General features: G+C 39.7%; 1 protein-coding gene across 1 annotated transcript in view; it reads left to right on the plus strand.

Moving 5' to 3' along the window:
* The first annotated feature begins 433 nt into the window (after positions 1-433).
* Positions 434-27,435, plus strand: part of LOC131947287 (uncharacterized) — a 96,970-nt gene continuing 69,968 nt past the window's right edge. Inside the window, exon 1 of the mRNA XM_059308452.1 lies at positions 434-575. The gene's annotated coding sequence lies outside the window, so the exon portion shown is untranslated. The remainder of the gene's footprint in view (positions 576-27,435) is intronic.

Below are 27,435 nucleotides of genomic sequence, written 5' to 3' on the forward strand. Positions count from 1 at the left end.
TAAAACTTTAAGTATTTAAAATGGATTAAAAATCATGTCTATAGCCCGTGTTCCCATTCCCTGTTGTTTTATATAAGAATATTCGAGAAAGTTTAGGGGAGATCACTCCCGGTTTATTAAGTTAGAATTTAAAAATAGTATTCACCGTTAACCAAATTAAATTACTCAGCCTATTTTTACTAAACGATTAATCATTGACCTATTACCCACATCAGTTTTATAATAGTTTCTTAACTGATTATTTCCCGGCTTTTATTATAGAATAACACATTTTTACCTGCAGTCAGTTACAGTTCACGCGAACTTCTTGTTTAAACCCAGGTGACAGCGCAGTTCACGTGTAGCAGTAATGGAGTTACACACGTCTGTGTGGAGTAGGAAAACACCTGGAGAGGCCCAAGCAGGTCATGCAACAGGTAAAAGGTGTGTGTCAACTTTTTCTGTCTCACCGTCTCAGTTCTTACCTAGGTGGGATACGCTCCACAGTGTCGTTCTTTGGACTAACGCTCGATAGTGCTGAAATATCCAAGTTTTCTTCTTGGACTTCTGGTGACTTGAACATCCAAGCCTAGCTGGTAGGTGGACGCTCTTGTTTTTACAGCTTAATGGGATAACTGCGTCATTGTCTCACACGTTCCGTGATTCGGTGAATTTCTTTGCCTCAGGTTAGTCAGTCATTCCTAGTGGATGTGGAAGCATTCATCCAATTGGATACAAGTCAAATAGATTCATTCCTTTTTGTTCGGTTGACCAACGTCCGCTCCAAGGCGTTAGTTAACTTCCGTCCAGTCAAAGATACTTGACCAGCGCACACCGGAAAACGTTATCCGATTTAAGACGAATGTATTCGAAACCAAAACGACTTGTGACTGCTTGACTGATTTCAATATATGGCTGTGATTGTTCAAGTGAAAAATGTGTGACTGAGTCACTGGGTCACCTCATTTTTAAGTCACTGTTTGACTGGGTCACTACATGAATAAGTCACTGTTTGACTGGGTCACTACATGAATAAGTCACTGTTTGAGTGGGTCACTATATGACTGAGTCACTGTTTGACTGGGTCACTATATGACTGAGTCACTGTTTGACTGGGTCACTATATGACTGAGTCACTGTTTGACTGGGTCACTATATGACTGAGTCACTGTTTGACTGGGTCACTACATGAATAAGTCACTGTTTGACTGGGTCACTACATGAATAAGTCACTGTTTGAGTGGGTCACTATATGACTGAGTCACTGTTTGACTGGGTCACTATATGACTGAGTCACTGTTTGACTGGATCACTATATGACTGAGTCACTGTTTGACTGGGTCACTATATGACTGAGTCACTTCATTTTTAAGTAACTGTTTCACGGGTCACTATATGACTAAGTCACTGTTTGACTGGGTCACTACATGACTAAGTCACTGTTTGACTGGGTCACTACATGACTAAGTCACTGTTTGAGTGGGTCACTATATGACTGAGTCACTGTTTCACGGGTCACTGTTTAACAGTGTGACCGAGTCAGTTTGACTGCATGACTGCGACTTTGTGGCTGTTGACTTGTGGCAATGACTAGGATAATTCTGGGCGTGTCAAGATGTGTTGCCATCAATCATAAAGCGGTTCCCAGTGTGTTGTGTGTCGCAATGTTTGGGGTCCCAAAGTATTTGTTGACTGATTAATTCTAGTCGAACCAAGGGGACTTGTTGCTGCGGAGATTAAAAGTTCATATTTCATGGAAAAGCTCGCGCAAACAAAACAGGTTTTTCATTTACCCGAACGAATTAAAGAAACTTTATTGTGAGGTTAAATTACAAACCAAACCCCACTCTAATTATATTCTCTATGTTACACTTTGTCCTAATACACCACCTTAAGTGTTTCTCTTATCATTATTATACATCCATTTCTAAAATTCATTTTAATAGTGTTAGCGATTTGGAAATAAATTATCTCTCCTTTTTAAATAAAGGTATGCTACGTGTGAAACGTGTGCAGCCTATTTAGCAGCTTTTCTCAAAGTACAATGTTAGATTGGTATTGTTCTTATATTAGGCACATAACCTGTTGACTCTAGTTCGCTGTTTGTTTTTTTATCTAATTTTAACTGTTTCTTGCCTGGCTTTAAATTTATAATTTATAGTTTTCCACACCATAATACCTTTGTAGTGTTGAAACAAGGTATTTACAATCTGTTTTTTTCTCTTTGATTCTGACGAGTTAACTTGATATCTAGTCATTAGGCCAATTCTTCCAGAGGATAGCCAAATTCTGTAGGCGTTCACATAATGCAGGTAGAATAAGAAGACAAATATAACGTCAGCTTCCATGAAAGACTGGCTCTTCATTACGGTGGGACCCTCAGCCAATAAACTCGTGCTAGCTTAAAATAGACGCCGCGTGTCTTACATGGACAAAGCCATACAAATCGGCCGATAATTATTTTTTACAAATGTTCACGGACGTAATATCAAGTTTGTGTGTGTATTTGCACATTTCATTTTTACTTTTAGTTTACATATTGCGGCCTTTATATTTTGCCACTAAAATGTTGAATCATATTTAATAAAATCCGTGGAAACGTCAGGCACGTGAATATAAATAGGGAGATGTGGTGGAGTAGCTAGCCTAGTTCAGTTGTACTAGGGCTTGAGCTAGGCATTGAGCTAGGGTTCCACTGGTATACGGTAACGTCGTTAGCATTGCCAACGAATTCACTAGGCTGACATGTACATTTTATTTAAATAAGTTTTCAGATTTCAAGTTTTTATTTTTGTGAGCAAATTTTGAAACCACTAGACCTGTATGTTGAGCATGCACCATGTCAATCGACTGGCATGTATCTGTTTAACCTGGGTTTTTACACACAGGTGCAGATGTAGTCACATAATGTGCAGATGTAGCCACATACAAATATGTATATAAACACACATGTGTAGAAGTAGCGACATTGGGTGTAGATGTAGCGACATTTGGGTGCATATGTAGCGAAATTTGTCGCATCATTAAATACTTGACAGAGACAATGTCACACTATTGAATACTTGACAGAGACAATGTCACACCATTGAATACTTGACAGAGACAATGTCACACAATTGAATACTTGACAGAGACAATGTCACACCATTGAATACTTGACAGAGACAATGTCAAACCATTGAATACTTGACTAAGACAATGTCACACCATTGAATACTTGACTGAGACAATGTCACACTATTGAATACTTGACAGAGACAATGTCACACCATTGAATACTTGACAGAGACAATGTCACACCATTGAATACTTGACAGAGACAATGTCACACCATTAAATACTTGACTGAGACAATGTCACATCACACCATTAAATACTTGACTGAGACAATGTCACACCATTGAATACTTGACTGAGACAATGTCACACTATTGAATACTTGACTGAGACAATGTCACATCACACCATTAATTACTTGACTGAGACAATGTCACATCATTGAATACTTGACTGAGACAATGTCACACTATTGAATACTTGACTGAGACAATGTCACATCACACCATTAAATACTTGACTTTGACCATGTCACATCACACCATTAAATACTTGACTGAGACAATGTCACATCACACCATTGAATACTTGACTGAGACAATGTCACACCATTAAATACTTGACTGAGACAATGTCACATCACACCATTAAATACTTGACTGAGACAATGTCACATCACACCATTAAATACTTGACTTAGACAATGTCACATCACACCATTAAATACTTGACTGAGACAATGTCACACCATTAAATACTTGACTGAGACAATGTCACACCATTGAATACTTGACAGAAACAATGTCACACTATTAAATAATGAGCCTGGCCAGTTTCAACTACTCTATACTTTCCGTTGCACCAGTTAGAAGATCTCGCGATTAAAATTACGTTCCTCTGTCGTTATCTTGTGTGAGTCACAAGTCCTTCGGCACACGACAGTCCCCTCCCTCCCAATGCGATCCCCTAAACATTTGACATCTGTATTTAGCTGGACAAATCCACTCGAAGCTCTGAGCTAACTCATCCCCGGGCAAACACGGGAGCAGACGTGATCTGTATTTAACCTGTACAATTGTGTGCCGGGACAGACGCTGGCATGGCAGGAAAAATGTTTCATCGCAGTGGGCATGTGTGCGCGCGTGGTTCAGACTTGTGTCTTACCCATTTAAACACATTACTTGACGATCAATGTCCATATTCTTTCTATAAAACCACACATTCGTGTAAAAAAAAAAACAACAACAAGTTAATAAATAAAGAATGTATGCGATTGCCAAAGCCTTCCAGCTAGTGTATTTTTGTTTAAACAACACAATATTGCCCAGGAATGCTGACATGATGCGACATTAGATGTCTATATAATAGATAACATCTGATCGTTGATGACTGTTTGTCCACGCTCAACAATAAAACACATCACATTTAGATTTAAATGGAGTCAGCTAGGGTTGGCACAGTTGATCCAACATTTGGTACGTGTTATAACCAAAATCGACATTCTGCCATTTGCCAGAAAATGTGCTACAGTTATCAACAATTGTACTAGAGGCCTAAATATCATAAACAATACTCACTTTTTAAGAAAGAGGAAAGAAAAAAAAGTTTAAGAAGGAAAAGATATTGGTTAGTTTTGACAAAAAATATTTTTCATCGATCTTTATTTTCTTGAAAGTCCAATAATGGCAAAATAATTATATATTGTTTTATCGACCTTTCATTTTGAAATAAGCCCCATAAATTATAAATACTTACACTTACACAGAAAAAATAATTATATATTGTTTTATCGACCTTTCATTTGGAAATAAGCCCCATAAATTATAAATACTTACACTTACACAGAAAAAATAATTATATATTGTTTTATCGACCTTTCATTTTAAAGTAAGCCCCATAAAAGCCTAAACTTTAAAAAAAGTGTTTTGATTTATATATGTTTTTAAAATATAATTTCTATCTAGATTTTAAGTGTTGAAAAATTGCTAAAAGCACAAACATTAAACTGGAACAAAAACAACACGGGGCAGTTACGTGATGAAATTTGTTTTATTTTTTCTTATTTGGTTTTGCTGGAAGTTAATTAGTTTGTGGGAATTCCCGTTGTTCGAATGTTTCCCCATCCCCCTGGCTATTTCTGATACACCTCCAGTTATTCTCTTCTAGATTTGGATCTTTTAATTTGTACATAGTAAACAAAAACCAGTCTTAGAATATTGAGTTTTGAAGGGACACATGGAAAAAGAAGAATTAACAACTCGCTCTTCAATAAAAAAAATAATAACTTAAAATTACATTATAGAAAGTGATTGATAAATACCATGTTAAAAATCCACATGTAATCTAATTAATAAATTATACAAGGAGGATTACAAAACATTTCAAACCCCGTATCACGTGTGTGGACATAGGCCAATGTGTAGCAGTAACACGTGACTGTTGAAATAACTGGAGGAGTAGTTCACATTGGGTGTGTGGGGACTGCCCCATGTGACTGGAGTGTGTGGGGACTGCCCCATGTGACTGTTTAGTGTGTGGGGAATCCTCATGTGACTGTGGGTTGTGTGGGGAATGCCCCATGTGACTTGGTGGTGGGAGAGACTATCCCATATGACTGTTGATTGTGTGTTGGACTTTCCCATATGACTGTTGATTGTGTGTTGGACTGTCCCATATGACTGTTGATTGTGTGTTGGACTGTCCCATGTGACTGTTGATTGTGTGTTGGACTGTCCCATATGACTGTTGATTGTGTGTTGGACTGTCCCATGTGACTGTTGATTGTCTGTTGGACTGTCCTATATGACTGTTGATTGTGTGTTGGACTGTCCCATATGACTGTTGATTGTGTGTTGGACTGTCCCATATGACTGTTGATTGTGTGTTGGACTGTCCCATGTGACTGTTGATTGTGTGTTGGACTGTCCCATATGACTGTTGATTGTGTGTTGGACTGTCCCATGTGACTGTTGATTGTCTGTTGGACTGTCCTATATGACTGTTGATTGTGTGTTGGACTGTCCCATATGACTGTTGATTGTGTGTTGGACTGTCCCATATGACTGTTGATTGTGTGTTGGACTGTCCCATATGACTGTTGATTGTGTGTTGGACTGTCCCACATGACTGTTGATTGTGTGTTGGACTGTCCCATATGACTGTTGATTGTGTGTTGGACTATCCCATATGACTATTGATTGTGTGTTGGACTGTCCCATATGACTGTTGATTGTGTGTTGGACTGTCCCATATGACTGTTGATTGTGTGTTGGACTGTCCCATATGACTGTTGATTGTGTGTTGGGCTGTCCCATATGACTGTTGATTGTGTGTTTGACTGTCCCATATGACTGTTGATTGTGTGTTGAACTGTCCCATATGACTGTTGATTGTGTGTTGGACTGTCCCACATGACTGTTGATTGTGTGTTGGACTGTCCCATATGACTGTTGATTGTGTGTTGGACTGTCCCATATGACTATTGATTGTGTGTTGGACTGTCCCATATGACTGTTGATTGTGTGTTGGACTGTCCCATATGACTGTTGATTGTGTGTTGGACTGTCCCATATGACTGTTGATTGTGTGTTGGGCTGTCCCATATGACTGTTGATTGTGTGTTGGACTGTCCCATATGACTGTTGATTGTGTGTTGAACTGTCCCATATGACTGTTGATTGTGTGTTGGACTGTCCCACATGACTGTTGATTGTGTGTTGGACTGTCCCATATGACTGTTGATTGTGTGTTGGACTGTCCCACATGACTGTTGATTGTGTGTTGGACTGTCCCATATGACTGTTGATTGTGTGTCGGACTGTCCCATATGACTATTGATTGTGTGTCGGACTGTCCCATATGACTGTTGATTGTGTGTTGGACTGTCCCATATGACTGTTGATTGTGTGTTGGACTGTCCCATATGACTGTTGATTGTGTGTTGGACTGTCCCACATGACTGTTGATTGTGTGTTGGACTGTCCCATATGACTGTTGATTGTGTGTCGGACTGTCCCATATGACTATTGATTGTGTGTCGGACTGTCCCATATGACTGTTGATTGTGTGTTGGACTGTCCCATATGACTGTTGATTGTGTGTTGGACTGTCCCATATGACTGTTGATTGTGTGTTGGACTGTCCCATATGACTGTTGATTGTGTGGTGGAGGGAACTGTCCCTTGTGACAGTTGGTCATGTGCTGGGCTGTCCCAAGTGAATGTCAGTGGTGTAAGGGGAGGGGGGGGGGGGCTGTCCCATCAAACTGTTAAGGGTGTGGGGAATGTCCGATTAGACTTTTCCCAAGTGATTGTTTTGTGAGTGGGGGACTGCCCCGCGTCACGTTTGGGGTGTGTGTGTGGGGGGGAGTTTCCAATGTAGTAACACACTGTCTCACAAGTAGCTCAAAACCACATGCGTTTATGTGACTTGGTCACACGGCCAAACCTTATGTGATTATTAAAACGAATGATATATTGGGTCCCCTAACTATACCTAATAGTGTCGGAAACCGTACTATGCCGTAACCATGTTTAAACGTTAAATTAAGTGCTTAGGTCAGAGGCGTAGCGAGGGGGGGGGGGCGGGGGGGGACGACATATGTCCCTGGGCGCCGACCTTAGGGGGGACGCCAAATTGAAAGTTTGAGGGGGGGGGGGGGTGCAAATGAAAAGTTCGAGGGGGGGGGGTGCAAATCGAAAGTTTGTCCCCGGGCGCCGGGAAGGGGCGCTACGCCTCTGGCTTAGGTTAATGTTGAAGTCCAACTAAATGGGTGCATCACGTCTGATAAAAGTATAGACTGTTTCTGCTGCACATATCACAGCTGTTTATTCTGCCCCTTAGGTCAGCTTCCTTTGCTGACAGAAATTACATTATCTACACACAGCTATATTTAATTCCACAGCTAACAGGTGATTTCCCATCTTGAAAAGACATTAAATTAACCCACAACAAAATGTCACTGTGACATTAATGCGTCACAGTTTTGTCTTTTTCTGGTTCGTTAAGTTTTAATTAGAAACATTTTTAAACTTGGTAAAGTTCAGCTGTGGGTTGTTAGAATTCTCCCACAAACATTTCTTTCAGTGCTGACTCTTCCAATTTTGGCAACAGGAAGTGCTTTCAACGTCAAGAACAATTGGGTCGGTAAATGAGATTAGAGATACGCTAACTTCTTGTGAGTTTGCATGTTCTTTAATTTATTCTTGGCTCACAATTTGGTGAAACATTCATTAAGTGATACCCGAATGTTGACAAATTGAAGCACAGTTCGCATGCTCTACCTAAATTAAATCCTTGAATGTTGACAACGTTTCTAGCGTCACTCATGCGTGTCCGGTCTCCCAGCGGGTGTCTGTATGTTCTGTTTTCTAAACAGAGAAATTAAATTCATTCCTCATTTGCATAACGCGTAGTTAAATGTTGGGGTTGGGGAGAGTGTGGCTGGGTAAGTGGAGTGTTTGTCTGCTCGTGTTGTTCTTTTTAAGTTCACACATTCGAGTCAGATATTATTTTCATCCTTGAAACGCTAAACTCGATTTTTTTTATATTTCCCAACGGAGAAACCATCTGACCTTTTTATCTAGCTTTAAATAAATCTGATCGGCTGATCTACCCACCCACCTCATCCCCGCCCACGTACACGTGAGAGCAACCTGAGAGCGCATGCACAAATGTAATTTGACTTCTGACGGCTGATTAGGTGTGACCACCTCATATGTCATTGTCTCTTTTTTCTCTGCCACTCTGCCATATCAACATTCTCGACTCATTGCTTTTATTTTTCTTACTTACACTGACGTCAGGGTTGTACTACGGTTAGCTGACGTCAGGTTTGTACTACGGTTAGCTGACGTCAGGGTTGTACTACGGTTAGCTGACGTCAGGGTTGTACTACGGTTAGCTGCCGTCAGGGATGTACTACGGTTAGCTGACGTCAGGTTTGTACTACGGTTAGCTGACGTCAGGGTTGTACTACGGTTAGCTGACGTCAGGGATGTACTACGGTTAGCTGACGTCAGGGATGTACAACGGTTAGCTGACGTCAGGTTTGTACTACGGTTAGCTGACGTCAGGGTTGTACTACGGTTAGCTGACGTCAGGGATGTACTACGGTTGGCTGACGTCAGGGTTGTACTACGGTTAACTGACCTCGCGGCTCCATTACTCATGACACCAGTAATTACATTTATTTAGACGTTTTTTTTTTAGTTGCCCACCCCAACTCCCTGGTGTCATGAATCGACTAATTAAACGTCTGTCTCTACGCACGTCATTTTAGTCATTGCACCTGTGCTGAATGTCATCTCGACATGCCATCTTGACATTCTGGCGTAGCCTGTCATCAGATCCTATGTTAAAACAGTACATACATCTACAGACCGGTCGGTGGTTTGATCTGCCTTACAAAACACCAACCATCAAGCCCCACATTCTAATCAATGTAATACTCCTATAAATAGATTCCCACACTCCTCCCTTTTAGACACCATCATCTGCCTGTCTATAAAAATCTCATCATTTTCCTGAAGCCCGTAAGAAATCCCATCATTTATCTAATGTCTGTATGAAAACCCCATATTGTCCAATAACGTTGTCATATCTTTCACTGGTGTCCCCATTGCTCAATAACGGCCCTATCAGTGAGTCCTATCTTCAGAGATAATGAATCTGGTGATGAGATGCAGGAACCCATTCATGTGTACCCTTGTGTGACGGCACTGATCCCCGCCTCACTTGACACCCACACCCTCCCAGCATGGGTTCTACATGAAGCATTTAGTGGGACAACGGTCCTCACATTCAAAATTTACATGTCAATTTCAGTGCTAAACGTTTCAGCATACAGCTGATGGGGATATTTTAAATTACAGCCAACCTATCTATCATCCAACATCCAATATAGATGAACAACAACACACACTTTCCGTAGAACCTTTATCTTGATTGAGCCCTACGCTTTTGTTAAGTACATAAACCAGGAAGGCTTGGAGTAGGTAGTCCAAACTGAAATTAACTATTGATTGCAGACTTCTGGAGTGAGTATGTCATGAAAGAACTTTTAACTGTAAGGTCTATGCCACAAATTTTATAAAAATATCTCAATAAATAAAAAAGTTATGCGATTTTTAAAAAAGCAAAATTTGGTAAAAAACTGATTTTCAAAAAGTGCCATTTTTGAGAACCCATATTTTTTAAACTAAATAACATAGAAGTGTGGAAATTGGTAAAGTTGCTGCAAAGTTTGTAATATATAAGCCCAATTTTTTTCAGTCATCTAAAATGAGTCTTTCTAAGGTAAAAAAATAATTGAAAATGACAAAAATGCGTTTTGGTCACTTTTATTTTCATAAAAAAAAAAAAAATTCAATTTTTTTTTTTTTGCTTTGGAATAACTCTAAAATTATTGTGTTGGTAACATCGACGTGGAAAAATGTGTTAATTATTTTCAAAAATCACATGAGTTAAAATATTATTTAAAAAAATACCACAGTTAACTAGTGCAGGACAAACAGAATCAAAATTTAGTAGAGTAAATGTAATGTAATGTAGTTTAATAAAGACGTGATGCCTACAAGTGATGCAGCAGTTGATGCCACATGCTTTGGTTTCTTTTCAAACCTGATAACTGCTTTGGGGGAACAGTTTTGGGGGAACATCTTTGTACGTCTTGTTTCCCTCAACCTTGATCTTGTGGAGCATCAAGAGTAAGTAATATGTTTTGGGAATTGTAGGGGGGAGGGGGGAGTGGGGTCTTGGCCTTCTTCCCTTCCCTTGTAAGGAAAGTTCTGGATAGGCCACCGTAAATGTCTCCAGCTATGGAACGAACAATTGATTTAGTGATTAATAAAATATAATTAAATTTACTACTAGCCTATTGTGTAGGCCTACTATTTGTCCTATGACTATAACTGGAAACATATGAAAAAGCCTGAAAACACCTTTTTGTTAAAAGTAATTTATATTTTTTAATATATATTTTTAAGAGTAATTCTACTGAATGAAATTTGAAATAATCGTTGCTTGTCCCACAATGGTTGAGATATCCAATGATGAAGATGCCATACTGTGGTTCTCAACATCCTATAGGACAACTTAACTGTCCTTCATTGTTACTATTATATGCATATAAAATAAATAAATAATGAGAAATACTACTAGTACTACTTACACTTACAACTAATATAACATTTAAAACTAAGTCACAACATGTACAATCTTAATAAATTGCACAACCATCTAAAAATTGATCTGTACATTTTATTAAGGAGACTGGCGCAGACCATTTCACATTATTCAGCAGGGGAATCAGAATCAGAGTGCACAACAGAAAATAAAAAAATTAATCACATTAGTCCTTCAAATTTAGTGTCTTTTGTTTTAAATACATTGATAAAAATGTATAGTTATTATAATTATAAATTTCTTTCGTGTTTCATTAGTATTTTATAAGTATTTAACCTTCGTTCCCTGTAAATAATTGAGTTCGTCCACATAGTAACCAGGATAGTCTGGTGGCCATTTTGAATTTGTCGATTCATAATTTTGACGTGATAGTCCAGATAAACTGTAGTAATACGACCCTATCATTGATCCCAGTCAATAGATTTTAAAGAATTAGTAAACACTAGCATCTAATAGTTAAGTGCATCCATATTTTAAGTCCCTAGAATGTCCTGAATTAAATAGCTTCACGTCTAAACACACCCTGTGTACAAGCGTAGTTCACCCGCTAAAACCGTGGACTTGTAGCGTTTAAATTTACATTAATAACGTGTACTAATTAAACCAAACTGACATTCAAACTTAAAATTCATTTATTAAAATGGAAATGAAACTTTAAAAATGATACTTACAACTTGTTTGAAGGCTCTAGCAAGGGTAAAATCCGTTTAGCATCATCGGTCGTCAACCTTTAAAACCGTTCGGCGAGCAACTTACTCGGGGCTGAAAGTCGACTCGAGGGTTATATGTTTATTGGGGGTACGGCTTCGCGACCGTAAATCAGAAATACTTGAATTTACAACACAAAGTAGTTATAAAACTGAACTTTACATCGGTGTAAAAATTGAAACAGAATTAGTTTGTTTCCGTGTATATATCGTCATTTAAAGTTTAAAATCTGTATTTTTTAAATGAAATAAACAAGTTATTTTTTCAATTTATACATCAAACGATAGCCTAGAATTCGATCTTTAAAATGACATTAAGATTATGCTTCTACGATGCTTCGTCGCGAAGCCGCGACCAAATAAAACAGTGTGGGTTCGATCGGTACACGCAAAACGGTGAAATTTGTTGACGTAACTGATACTTTTCAAACAAATATAAAACACATTCAAACATGTGTTACAGATATAAAAATACCAGATTACGGCAGATAAAGACTTAAACTTTATTGACATATAATTTTTATTCTTATAGGACAACTAGAAGTAGTGAAATTTTTTTTTTGAAAACCGCAAAAACTGACCCTAAAACGCACTTTTTCGCCAGTTTGGACTACCTACTTGGAGCTCTAGTAGAGCACAGAGCCTTTTTACGTACGTAGAGAAATATGGCTGGGCTCTGTAATGTTCTCGTGGGGCTCTGTAATGTTCTCGTGGGGCTCTGTAATGTTCTCGTGTGGCTCTGTAATGTTCTCGTGTGGCTCTGTAATGTTCTCGTGTGGCTCTGTAATGTTCTCGTGGGGCTCTGTAATGTTCTGTCTGGCTATGTGTTGTGGTAGATCCCTGAGCTTTGTTACAGCCATATTTAACAACTTACCAATTGCTTTAGAAACTATGGCCCAGATCTATAAATAACTTTCCCCATTTCAGCACTTGAACTTTTTAGTGAAGGTATCTTTTACGGATGAGGCAGGATCGGTAGCTTTTTAAAATCCCCCGCTCGTCACATTCCATTTGTTTTGAATAGAAATGAGTTGAAAACATCGGTGGGTGTTTGTGGGAAAGGTTCCTGTCATAGACTGTCCGATGTTTTTTGTGTGTGTGGCTGACAAGACTTGAAATGTATGCGTTCGAAAGTCCTCCAAGCTCTTGATGTAAATAGAAGAGGACTGGAGCTCTTATGTAATGCCAGACGCTTTCCCTGTTGAACCGATAGCGACCAGTGGGTTTGTGTGGTGTCATTTGAACCTGATACAGCAGGGCACCAGTGAGTGACTATCACAGCTATTTACCCAGAGATCTTGTTTGTGTGCAAATCAAGACATTCTGTTATAGTTCTTTTCTAATGCTACTCTCATGTTGCTTCCGGATATTAAAACGTACGGGTCGACTCATCTGATCGAAGCTTAGATCGATTGGTGGGACACTCAATGCACACTTTAACGAAACAAAAGTCTTCTACAATTTGAAGCTTGATGTCGGCAGCCGTCACAGGACGTCTCTGTCAGCCGCCACATGACGTCTCCGTCAGCCGCCACAGGACGTCTCCGTCAGCCGCCACAGGACGTCTCCGTCAGCCGCCACAGGACGTCTCCGTCAGCCGCCACAGGACGTCTCCGTCAGCCGCCACAGGACGTCACCTTAACGCTGGATCGACACCGCCGTCGACTAGGCCGCGACTAACCTCCTTCTTTACGGTTGAGTGAAGCCCGGCCTCAGATCTTGACACAGCCCCGCCAGTTCAGCCACGGCGTGTCAACAAACGTCCCCGATGTATTGACAGACATAACCGCTGCACTACGTCTCGAGCTGTTCGACATGAGTGTACACGTCACGCGTGATCGGTTATCAGGTGACTGACTGAAAAAGTGGAACATTCTCTGTGGAGTGCATGAACATCGGCGTGGCCACATGGAACTTGACACTTTCTTCCACGTCACATGTCTCTTATCATGCCATACACATTCTGTTTGGGTTTCTTTGTTTGTATTTTTTTTTTTTTGGAATTACATCAAGAAAACTATGTTTGCCTTCATATTGTAATAATTCCTGCCTTTAAAGAAGTTTTAAATTAAGTTGATTAAAATACGTTGGTTTAGCGTGTATTTAACAGCATCGATTTTCTCAATATTTACATCCCTGCCTACTTTTTAAATCTGAATTTGAAAGGTACCCAGCTGAACAAAGCAAGAATTTAAACAAAAGAAAAATTCCAAGCTATCAAACATGTTATTTGTTGATAACAAACATTAACTGCCTAAAAGTAAAAATATAACCCGAAACAGACCAGGTTGTCCAGGAATGTAAATAATAGAATGAAAATACATCCTTTATTATTTGAAACATGATACACAAGTGCAGGAAGCTCGACAGAGAATTTTTAAGCCTCAACACAGGAAGTAAATCTTTTATCGTTATTATAGACAGAAATGTATAACAAGCTTTTACTTTGTTACAATATCTGGGGATTGGTAGCAAATCTTAAAACTCAGTTTTGACCCACTTTTATTCCAGCGATTTCTTTAAAATTTTCCAGATACCTTCTTCTTGGATGATAATGCATGAATATAAACCCAATTAGGGGCAAATAAATTACCTTCACTGATCGCGAGCTACTGTTCGAGTTTTAAAGCAAATGTTTTTAGTCGTAGCGGATGTGTGTCGACTCCTTAAATGATGTATTATTAGAACGTAGTAAATATGGGAAAAAAAACGCAAAAAAAAATAATAATTAAAAGATCTCACGATATATATTTTTTAATTGTTTTAATATGTTGACTAACAGGTCAGGCAACAGACTCGAGACAACAATCTTTAAACAAAAGTCGAATTCGACAATAGAAAGTGTGGAGGTAAATCAAGGCTTGATGATAGGACATCAACACGTTTTTGTTCAGCTGGCGCTTAATCTGACGTACAGTCAAGCATACATAAAGTTATACTGTTGTGACATCAGACTTGACCGTACACAAATCAGCAACACATTATTACCTTCAAATGAATCAAATGTTCAACAGAAAAAGGCACACCTTTCGCAATTTCACAATCTCTGAAAGTGGACACGTTTTTAATTATCAAGTGCATAATGAATGTATTTGCTTTGTAAATAATGAAAATAATAGAAATGCACTTTCTGGTCTATATCGCGTTCATACAAAATAAAACGAATACGGAACTTTGCTAGCATTTTATTTTTAGTATACGGCTGTGGCATTAATGACGGAATTTCGATTCGACGAATAGTTAGGTATTTCACTTTTTCAGAGCATCAGATTGTTAAAGTTAAACCATACAACAACGTCCACTTTTCTATTCGCTGATTAAAGTGCATGTAGCTGATTTCATACATAGACATTGTAGTACATATAGGCTGCACTTACAAGACATGTACCATGTTTTGATGAGCTCATGTGGCAAACATCTTCCTTGATAAGGTAAAGATGGAGCTTGAAGTAAAGTTGAGGGGGCCGTCACAAGTTCGATGGGTGGACATACACAGAGGTGTTTGTGTTTTGTGGACACAATCAGGGGTGTTGTTAATGTGGAAATTGACTGAGAAGTTGAATGTGCATAAAGTTGAAAATATAATTCATTTACTAAATATATATTAGCTGTCTATAGTTGAAAATGCTAAAATCCTGGTTGTGTTAATATGCATAGTTGAGCGTTGAATGTGCAGGTGTGATCTCCATTCTGTAAAGACCAATGAATGGTGTGACGCTAAAAGTTAGTCATTAGTGCCATTACATTTATCTTTCTTGACAGAAAATGTCATCTTTAATTGTAAATGATCTGAAGTATTTTCACTCGTAACTGAATACAATAAAATGTTTTACAGTCATTGGATAAAATTGTAAAACATCGTATTTGGTGTATAGCCATTGTTACTAACACTATGAGAGCTAACTGGGTTTATACAAACACACGCATAAAATCAGTACATAAATTACGATATTTTATTTAACGTACAAGTGATGTATTTTTTCTCTACCAAATATTCTTCAGCAAAGTACCAACAACAAGAATAGTCTAGCAACTAGTGCTAGAAATGTATTTGGAACATTAGATTGGATTCACTTGGTATCTTGCACTAGCCTCTACACCGTTGAGAGCTATGATAATTGAGCACTAGTAACGACTAGTTGCTCTCCGACCAAACAAGCGCTTGTTAGTGACGCTGTCTTCCACATCCGCCATACCTGAAACTTGAGGATTTGAAACAAAAAAATATTGTTTTAAGATGATAAAAAAAAACAACAACACAACGCTAACAAAAAGTAATAGCTTGATGTGTGCTGATATTCTGTCAGCTAGTGGGTACTGCGGCAATGTATCTTTCTGTGAATAGGGCGACCACAGCTCACATCTTATGTCAACATATATAGGACAAGTACTAGTTGTATATACAGTGGTACCTCGTGATACGAATTTAGTTCGTTCTGTAACCTGGCTCTTATTTCAAATTGCTCGTATCTCAAATCAGTTTTCCCCCGTGAAATTACTTAAAATTATTTCAATTATCCGTCCCAGCCTTCAAAATGTCACCCATGTTGGTTTTATTACGTTTTATAATTAGAATTTTTTTTTAAATAATATATATAAAATAATTAAAAGAGAATGTAAAGAAATTAACTAATTTATTAAGTTTATTTACCATGGAAATCAGCAGACCTGAGCTTTCAGTTAAGGATTTTTGCGGAAATGAATTAGGCAAGAGTCAATAAACACTAGTCCTAGCTATTTCAAGGTGTTTATTCTCCTCAAACTTCTTTTTAAAACGTTAAAAACCCTTATACCAGCCTCCTCGTATCTAAAATTTTGCTCGTATTTCATCTCTCGCTCAGCGGCTCTAAAAAAACGTGTGTATTGCTACGTACGACTAAATAAATTTTTAAAAAACTTGAAAACGTATTTGAAAAAAGCAATAAAGTTTTATAAAGCGTGAGCCGTGTTAAAGTAAGAGCCTAAGCAAAAGTTGATACACAATAATTAACATCGTCTGAGCAGATCCGATATCTCCATTACAAAGCTTCATTTTATTTATTTCTAGCGTGTCTAATATCTAAGTTATCTGTTATTGGGTTAGACCCTACTTCAGCTCTTTTAATCCAGGTTTTTGTTAAAAACAACCACATTCCATTTGATTTCGTCTCTTGAATTTTTAACAAGCACTTTAGATGTATATTTAGCGTGATTACTTAGCACGTTCTAGATATCGGCCAATGTTTTAAGTCATTCTGCACCGTGCCATTAACAATACAAAAATTAAAGTAAGAATTATTATTATTTAAGTAAAAAGCAGGCTAACTTATGATATTATTGATACTTTTTCGTATTCTGGGTATAGAGGAAGTGTTGTAACCTTGAAGTTAAATTGAAGTTTTGACAGTTTCGCCGTTTTTCCTCTCCCCACTTTATCGAATATGAAGGATATATTGTAATCTTTCAAAAAAATCGGAGTCTTACACCTTTAGGAGCCGGGAAGCACGATAACTTGAGTACCATTTCAGGTATGTTGACGACATTTCAAACATTAGTATTGAATGTGTTGGTTGCTTTCAGCTTTTGAGCGATTTTCCTACACCGAAAGTGGTACTTACTCTACTTCCGGTTTCTCAAAAGCCAATAACTTGAGGACCATTTAGGTTAGGTGGACGAAATGTCACATATAAGTGCAATATCTTATACTTTAATTATTTTCAATTTTTTAGTGACCTTCTGTACCCAGAAGTGGCACTTTAAGTTATTTCTGGCTTCTAAAATACCAATAAATTTAGTACTGTTTGAGTTACGATGTCGGAATTTCATATAAACCTATTTAAGTATAAAATCTTATTCTCTCGATTCTGTCAAAGTTTGTGTGATTTTTGCTGACCGGAAATATTACTTTACGCTACTTGCGATTTCACAAAAAAAAACCCATAACTATTAGGTAATTTATATTACTTTCTATTCTATGTAAAGAGTGTATTAAAGAGCGGAAAATTCGGGCTTTATAGTGAGGTACTTTGCTCCATTTCCGATTTCTGTAAGACCTTTAGAATTTTATATCATACTAGCGTACCCATCGCGCCTTGTTGCGATCTAGTTGTACGCACTGAATGAAGGTGACGCAACAAACACTATGGTTGCGATGGGCTACTATAAGCGTTCACTAAATCGAAGGTGCGTCCCCCGGCTCCCCAACAGGGTGCGATTTGGCGCGGGCTCCCCGATAAAAACGCATTATTACACCTTTCTTCCAATTGCCATGAAACTTTGGAAAGTTGACGAGAATAATCCTGGGAAGGTTTTTGCGAAACACAAAAATTCATGAGGGTTGTGCCCGAGCGGGTGCCATTTGGTGCCCAGTGTTCCCAGCGGCTGTCATAACACCCGGCATCCGTTGAATGGGCGTAAGAGGGTCAGGAGTACAGCTTGATTCCATGTTCAAACTACACCAGGCGCATCCGCCGGTGGTCGGGTGACCAGTAGCATCCCTGGCTCCCCGTGAGCACTATGGCGCCTACGTTAGTTACATATAGCGATATATACTACACACACGGTAGTGTGGGCAAAGCTGGCCCCAATAACTAAATAAGGCGCCGACATGGTTCCCTCAGTTTTTGAAAACAATGTCACACTTGTTTTCAAAATACACGAATAGTAACGCATTGATTAAACACTTATAAATGTTGCTTCACTCTATCTGTATATATATATATATATATATATATATATATATATATATATATATATATATATATATATATATAATGTCATTAGTGGTTTCTCCACTACAATTACCCCGGCACGAAAACGACGCCTCCATAACAAAGCTAATATAAAAATGACTTTAGATAAATGCGAACCCCACCTTTGAACATTAATTATTCATAGAAGTTTGATCTGTTTTAAATGAGAAAACAAATGCCATGTTCTCGTTTGATCCAAATGACGTCACGCTGTGTACTTCCGGTTCCAAGGTTTACCCCCGAGCATAACGTTCTAACCCATGGCAATCAAAACGCCTTTCTCGTGTGTAGGTGGACGCGACTCTTGGACAGAGCAGAGTGTGTGTGACTATGTGTCTGAGTGTGTGTGTGTGTGTGTGTGTCTGAGTGTGTGTATGTGGGAGGAGGGTAAAGTTCTGGTAAACTTAAAAGCTATGTACTTTTCAATATTTGTTTTCTCCCGTGATTTAAATTCTTCTGTATTTTCTCTAATATACAAACAATGTTGGATTGTTTTATGTATCTAATTTTTAAAATCTTATCGTAGATTGTTTTATTGATTGAGCTTTCTCGCCTTTATGTTACAATGAACTTTCACTAAGTTTATCTTTACTGGCGAACATCACATTTATTATAAGCTATGAAAAAGCCAAGTTCTCTTAGAAAGTCGCTTCTTGCTTGTAGGATTCCACAAAAGGTTTTTGTTTCCTCTCGGCGTAAAAGAATAGTGCCCTAATTGATAACACCTTGACCTTGTCCAGTAAAATCAGAGTGTAGTAGTGCCCCTATACATTGAACAATGTGATAGCTTTATCTTGCGAACAACTAGCGTACAATCTAAGAATTGGAGTCCTACCTCAAAGGTAAAAATATATTTAAATCATTTAGGCAGGCCATGTATATTAATATTAGTTTTCTTATACGCCTTCTCTTTTAAATAAAAAAAGAATTATTGGGATTTCCTTTCTTTGTTTTTCAGTTTTGCCTCCTCATGTTCTTTTTCTTTAAATTGTAGATTGACAATTAAGATTTTTTTTAAATGAATTTTTTTCTAGACTGGGGGTGGGGGGGGGGGGGGGTATGTAGTGACGTAATGGTCAGGAAATGATGTAGATAACCATATTCGGGCGGACCACGCTATAAGTATATTCAATTACAATTTAAACAATAGATTCTAAAAGCTTAGCAGACGAGAATAGGCAGCCACGTGACAATTTACGTCAACAGCCCACATGACATTTCTTTCCTCCAGTTTTTGTACCTTCGCGCACGCTTGTGAGTTTGTCATGTGACGTAGTTGTTAGAACAGTTATTTTTCATTTCGCTTTTTTAGTTTTTTTTTTTTTTAATTGGATGTTAAACGGAGTTGGTTGAATAAGGCCGGCGGATCTCGCTGCGAAATGGAAAGATCAAAGTAAGCTGGCGAGAGTTGTTCGTTCATTTTACAGGCTTAAGAGTTCTTTGGTGGACTGGGCTGTTTGAAGGCGAACCCTAGCGTGATGGGTAGGGCTAATCTCAGTAGGAGGACACGACTAGTCTGTGATGACTAGGACTAATCTATATCAGGTCAGGGACACATTTCATGTAAGGATAGATGTACAGGGGCTAATCTGTGATGACATGGGATTATCTAAATATGTAAGACAGAGGCTAGTCTAAAGGCTGATCAAACTACGAGGACATGGGTTAATCTAAATGTGAATGGTGATATAGTAACCGTGTATTACATGGTCTATCTGGTACATGGTTCATGTGTCATGGCCAATGTGTCATGGCCAATATTTTTTATGTCCAATGTGTCATGGCCAATATGTTTATGGCCAATGTGTCATGGCCAATATTTTTTATGGCCAATGTGTCATGGCCAATATGTTTATGGCCAATGTGTCATGGCCAATATTTTTTATGGCCAATGTGTCATGGCCAATATGTTTATGGCCAATGTGTCATGGCCAATATGTTTATGTCCAATGTGTCATGGCCAATATGTTTATGTCCAATGTGTCATGGCGAATATGTTTATGGCCAATGTGTCATGGCCAATATGTTTATGGCCAATGTGTCATGGCCAATATGTTTATGGCCAATGTGTCATGGCCAATATTTTTTATGGCCAATGTGTCATGGCCAATATGTTTATGGCCAGTATGTCATGGCCAATATGTTTATGGCCAATGTGTCATGGCCAATATGTTTATGGCCAATGTGTCATGGCCAATATGTTTATGGCCAGTGTGTCATGGCCAATATGTTTATGGCCAGTGTGTCATGGCCAATATGTTTATGGCCAGTGTGTCATGGCCAATATGTTTATGGCCAGTGTGTCATGGCCAATATGTTTATGGCCAATGTGACATGGCCAATATGGTTCATGGCTAGTGTGGTATGTGGCTCAAGGAACTATAACCTGACGCTGCATGTTAGAAAAATCTTTACCTAAATCAATCAAATGTCAGACAAATATATACGTGTTTCTGTAACTTGTTCTAGAACATTGTTCTGAAACCCGAGCCCCTCTATATGATACCCACTCATAAAGATTGCTCCAAGTTGTCACGCTTATCTTCTCCCCGGTAGCTACATTTGAGCAAATGAAATGAAATATTATTTGGCCCGGGAGTTTCGCTTCTATTTAAAGTTAAATCGCTTAATGAGTAAAGAGCGAAATTGTATACTGTTGTATAATATCGAGTTCCACCGGCCGTTGGATGGGATCAATAATGGGAGCTTTTTTTTTTCTCTACCGTGTCAAGTTTTTGTCCAGCCTTTGTGTCCTGGGTGAAGGGAGTTGACACAGTACATAGGCTGTTTGTGGCTGTTTGTTTGTGGCTGTTTGTGGCTGTTTGCTTCAAGGAAGATGCAACAAAATTAGAGATCCCAGCTAAATAATTCATTCTTGGAACACAAAAAATGAGAGAATTGAAAAATTCTAGGGCAAGTCAAGCGAAAAACATTTGTTGAAGAAAATTCATTGAAGCAATTTTTCACCAAAAAAAAAATCAAAACGCAAAAATTATGATAGAGAGAGAATTTAAGATTGTTGAAAGAAATATCAAATGCCAAAACTGGAACAGAATTTTATAAACTCTTTTATAGATAATTTTTCAAGAACACAGGCTTTCGTTTTTTTTCAATACCCAGACAGTCTGTCATAAACGTACGATGTTGGTCTGTCATTTCCTTTGTTCTCTCATTTTAATGTTATAATGTGTCGCTCTTGTCAAGAAAATGTTCATTGTGATAAACAAGTGGGGTGGATGGCGTCTAGTGTAAGGACGGGTTGTCGTTTTGTGGATGGAGAGGGTGATAGTGGTTGAAGGGGGGTGTCTAGTGGGTAGACGGGATGGCGTTATGTGGGTGGAGAGGGTGATAGTGGTTGAAGGTGGGCGTCCTGTGGGTAGACGGGATGGCGTTATGTGGGTGGAGAGGGTGATAGTGGTTGAAGGTGGGCGTCCTGTGGGTAGACGGGATGGCGTTATGTGGGTGGAGAGGGTGATAGTGGTTGAAGGTGGGCGTCCTGTGGGTAGACGGGATGGCGTTATGTGGGTGGAGAGGGTGATAGTGGTTGAAGGTGGGCGGACGGGTTGGCGTTGTGTCGGTGGGGAGGGTGTTAGTGATAGGAGGATGACGTTTAGTTGGTGTAAATTAAATAAGTTATTTCATGTAGCGACTAGTTTTTGTATTAGTTGTTTGTATGGCAGTAGGGGAATCTTGAATTAAATGTGGTAGGTTGTAGTCAGATTTCTATAAACATTACCTGCCCCTATTGTCTTTATTGAAAGAATTGTTTTCTGCCTTCGTAGAGAGCTGTTGCTAATATACTTACATTTTTGCCTATCTGCTGACAATGTATTTGCCTGATCCCAACAACGTGGATAGACGAAGAGAATTAATTAAATAAGAATCGAACCCACTAGCCATTAGCAGTTCGAGTTCCAGAGGTTTGCTGAGTGGGTGCTTGTTACTTCCCTCCTCCCCTACCCCCATCATCGCGTCAATAGATGCTTGCAACATTTTGTCACGTCATTAGACATTTGATCCACTGTCTGCACAAGTAACACGAAATCAGATACTGCCAAATAAAAATAATCAGAGAAATATCTATCTACATCTAGATTTTGTCTAATATTTTTAATGTATCTTATTGCTAAATTCTCCCAGATTTTGAAACTGGTTACCGATTTGACAACATCCAACCTTTATTTTCGTCAGTCTAAATATGTTGCCGATCCGTATTTTCCAATCAGATTTCTCGTTCCCATGTTATTTATTCTGGCCGAGTTCCTGCATTTGTTGTTTCCCTTGGCTGTTCTCTAGCCAGGAAATTGTAAAGAGTTGTGTCTCTTTGCTCCCTTCATTTCAATTATTTTCATTTATTGGTTCGTTCCAACTGGGGCGTGGGGTGGCGTCATAATTACTAGCTTTGATCGATAATTAAATTTGCCGATCAAATCAATACCTGCCTGGAGTCTTGCCTAGGGCATGTTTTCTCAACACGACATCAAAGCTTTCTTCGCTAGAACTGTCTTGTGGCTTCCACAGTTTGAACAGTTGCCCCAGTACACCCACCCTCCCTCCGTGTCAACTACCTCACTATGTCCACACAACCACACTATGCCCACACCACCACACTATGCCCACACCACCACACTATGCCCACACCACCTCACCATGCTCACACTATGCCCACCATGCCCACCCCACCTCACTATGTCTACACCACCACACCATGCCCACACCACCTTACTATGTCCACACCACCTCACTATACCCACCCCACCTCACTATGCCCACACCACCTCACTATGTCCACACAACCACACTATGCCCACACCACCTCACTATGTCCACATCACCTCACCATGCTCACACTATGCCCACCATGCCCACCCCACCTCAATATGTCCACACCACCACACTATGCCCACCCCACCTCACCATGCCCACCCCACCTCACTATGTCCACACCACCACACTATGCCCACCCCACCTCACTATGCCCACACCACCTCACTATGTCCACACAACCACACTATGCCCACACGACCACACTATGCCCACACCACCTCACTATGTCCACACAACCACACTATGCCCACACCACCTCACTATGCCCACACAACCACACTATGTCCACACAACCACACTATGCCCACACAACCACACTATGCCCACACCACCTCACTATGTCCACAAAACCACACTATGCCCACACCACCTCACTATGTCCACACCACCTCAGTATGCCCACACAACCACACTATGCCCACACCACCTCACCATGCCACCCACCTCACTATGCCCACACCACCTCAATGTGCCCAAACCACCTCACCATGACACCCCACCTCACCATGCCACCCCACCTCACTATGCCCACATTTCCTCACTATGCCCACATCCCCTCACTGTGCCCACACCACCTCACCATGCTCACACTATGCCCACCATGCCCACCCATCCAATCCCTGTCCACACTACCCCATCCTTTCCACACCCCACCTTCATCTTCCTTCATCTTCTCATATTTTTGTGACAATCACCTTATCAAAACATGCATCCAACGTTGTGTCGACATTAACTTGAGGTAGAATGAGAGGGACAGACAACCTGCGGCTATGATAGGGGCGGTAATCCCTGGATCTCAAGGGATCTGATCCCTGTCATATTTGTGTTTGGCTTATCCCAAGGTTGTCTGGCTGACACAGCATGTCAGCAGACTAGGTCTGCATTAGGTCTTGTCATGTGTCGCTGCCAGGTGCTGTACTCTATCTCTTCACAAATCATCGCAGTCTGATGGACTAGACACCCAGCAGGACAGTGACACTATGACACAAGATTGACAGTGACATTATGACACAAGGTGGACAGTGACATTATGACACCAGGTGGACAGTGACATTATGACACAAGGTGGAAAGTGACATTATGACTCAAGGTGGACAGTGACATTATGACACCAGGTGGACAGTGACATTATGACACAAGGTGGACAGTGACATTATGACACCAGGTGGACAGTGGCATTATGACTCAAGGTGGACAGTGACATTATGACACCAGGTGGACAGTGGCATTATGACACAAGGTGGACAGTGACATTATGACACAAGATTGACAGTGACATTATGACACCAGGTGGACAGTGACATTATGACACAAGGTGGACAGTGGCATTATGACACCAGGTGGACAGTGGCATTATGACTCAAGGTGGACAGTGACATTATGACACCAGGTGGACAGTGGCATTATGACACAAGGTGGACAGTGACATGACACAAGGTGGACAGTGACATTATGACACAAGGTGGACAGTGACATTATGACACTAGGTGGAATGTGACAATTTAAAAACAAGGTGGACAGTGGCATTATGACACAAGGTGGACAGTGGCATTATGACACAAGGTGGACAGTGACATTATGACACAAGGTGGACAGTGGCATTATGACACCAGGTGGAATGTGACAATTTAAAAACAAGGTGGACAGTGACATTATGACACCAGGTGGACAGTGACATTATGACACAAGGTGGACAGTGACATTATGACACAAGGTGGACAGTGACATTATGACACCAGGTGGAATGTGACAATTTAAAAACAAGGTGGACAGTGACATTATGACACAAGGTGGACAGTGACATTATGACACAAGGTGGACAGTGGCATTATGACACAAGGTGGACAGTGACATTATGACACCAGGTGGAATGTGACAATTTAAAAACAAGGTGGACACTGACATTATGACACAAGGTGGACAGTGACATTATGACACAAGGTGGACAGTGACATTATGACACAAGGTGGACAGTGACATTTTAAACACAAGGTATGGACATTATGACATAAGGTGGACAGTGACATTTTAAACACAAGGTAGTGACATTATGACACAAGGTGGACTGTGGCATTATGACACAAGGTGGACAGTGACATTATGACACAAGGTGGACAGTGGCATTATGACACAAGGTGGACAGTGACATTATGACACAAGGTGGACAGTGACATTATGACACCAGGTGGAATGTGACAATTTAAAAACAAGGTGGACAGTGACATTATGACACAAGGTGGACAGTGACATTATGACACAAGGTGGACAGTGGCATTATGACACAAGGTGGACAGTGACATTATGACACCAGGTGGAATGTGACAATTTAAAAACAAGGTGGACACTGACATTATGACACAAGGTGGACAGTGACATTATGACACAAGGTGGACAGTGACATTATGACACAAGGTGGACAGTGACATTTTAAACACAAGGTATGGACATTATGACATAAGGTGGACAGTGACATTTTAAACACAAGGTAGTGACATTATGACACAAGGTGGACTGTGGCATTATGACACAAGGTGGACAGTGACATTATGACACAAGGTGGACAGTGGCATTATGACACAAGGTGGACAGTGACATTATGACACAAGGTGGACAGTGACATTATGACACAAGGTGGACAGTGACATTATGACACCATTGACACTGATATCGGCGTGTGCTACATTGACGCGTTTTCGCTTCAAGAGAAATCCGTATTTTTAATTGCTCTATTGCCTGCTTTTTAATGCATAAAATTGTATTTTGTTTTTAATCGATTATTCCCAATTAATGTTTAAATGATGGGAATCTAGAGAGAGGTTTTAATATACCAGGATGGTTCTAAAAAGGTTCTGTCACCATGTACGAATACGTGAACACATTTCAACTGATGTTTACCAGAGGCGTAGCGACTCCACCCGGCACCCGGGGCGAATTTTCAATTTGGCGCCCCCCCCCCCGTGTATATATATATATATATATATATATATATATATATATATATATATATATATATATATATATATATATATATATATATATATATATATATATATATATATATATATGTTGTTTGTGTGTGTGCAAGTGTGTGTGCAAGTGTGTGTACGTAAGTATCAGAGTTTCTTCCAGGCATCTCTTCGGGGGGGGGGGGGCTTAGCCCCGCCGTAGAAAGTCTACTGCCCCCCCCCCCCCCCGAACGAAATGGAATATATAGAAAATATATACATTTAACAGTGTCCGCCCCCCCCCCCCCCGAAGAAAGTCTACCCCCCCCCGAAAATTTCAAGTACCCCCCCCCTCCCCCAGGAGAAAAAAGTCTGGAAGAAACACTGGTAAGTGTGTGTACGACAGTCCGGAAAATATTTAATAATTACGATGTATGATTTTCGTTCCTTAAAACATTACTCGTCGCCAATTAAATTCCCCTTAAGGTGCGTTTTCCTTTTAAAAACAATTAGTAATGTCAGAAAAAAGTATGCCTGATCTGATTTGAGAAGCTAGTTTGTAGCAGGCGCAAATTTGGTTAGATCAGCCTTTTATGTTCTATCTTTGGAACAGTCTCTGTTGTGGTTATAGTACATTTGTTGGATATAAGTTTGTTAGAACAACAACAGTCATCACATCACATCAACCATCACATCACAACAGCCTTTACATCACAACAAACATCACCTCCTAACAAACATCATTTCCCCCCCCCCCCGATAAACATCACCTCCCTACAACCATCACCACTCAACAACCATCACCACTCAACAACCATCACCACACAACAACCATCACCACACAACAACCATCACCACACAACAACCATCACCACACAACAACCATCACCACACAACAATCATCACCACTCAACAACCATCACGTTCCAATGAAGACCCAATAAAAATCAACCAAGCTGCCCTAGAAAAGCCTAAGACATTTCCATATTTTACAAGTATCGATCA

The sequence above is a fragment of the Physella acuta genome, unplaced genomic scaffold (assembly GCF_028476545.2).
Source record: "Physella acuta isolate Inbredline_101_S28 unplaced genomic scaffold, ASM2847654v3 ptg000591l, whole genome shotgun sequence".
NCBI classification, from domain to species: domain Eukaryota; kingdom Metazoa; phylum Mollusca; class Gastropoda; family Physidae; genus Physella; species Physella acuta.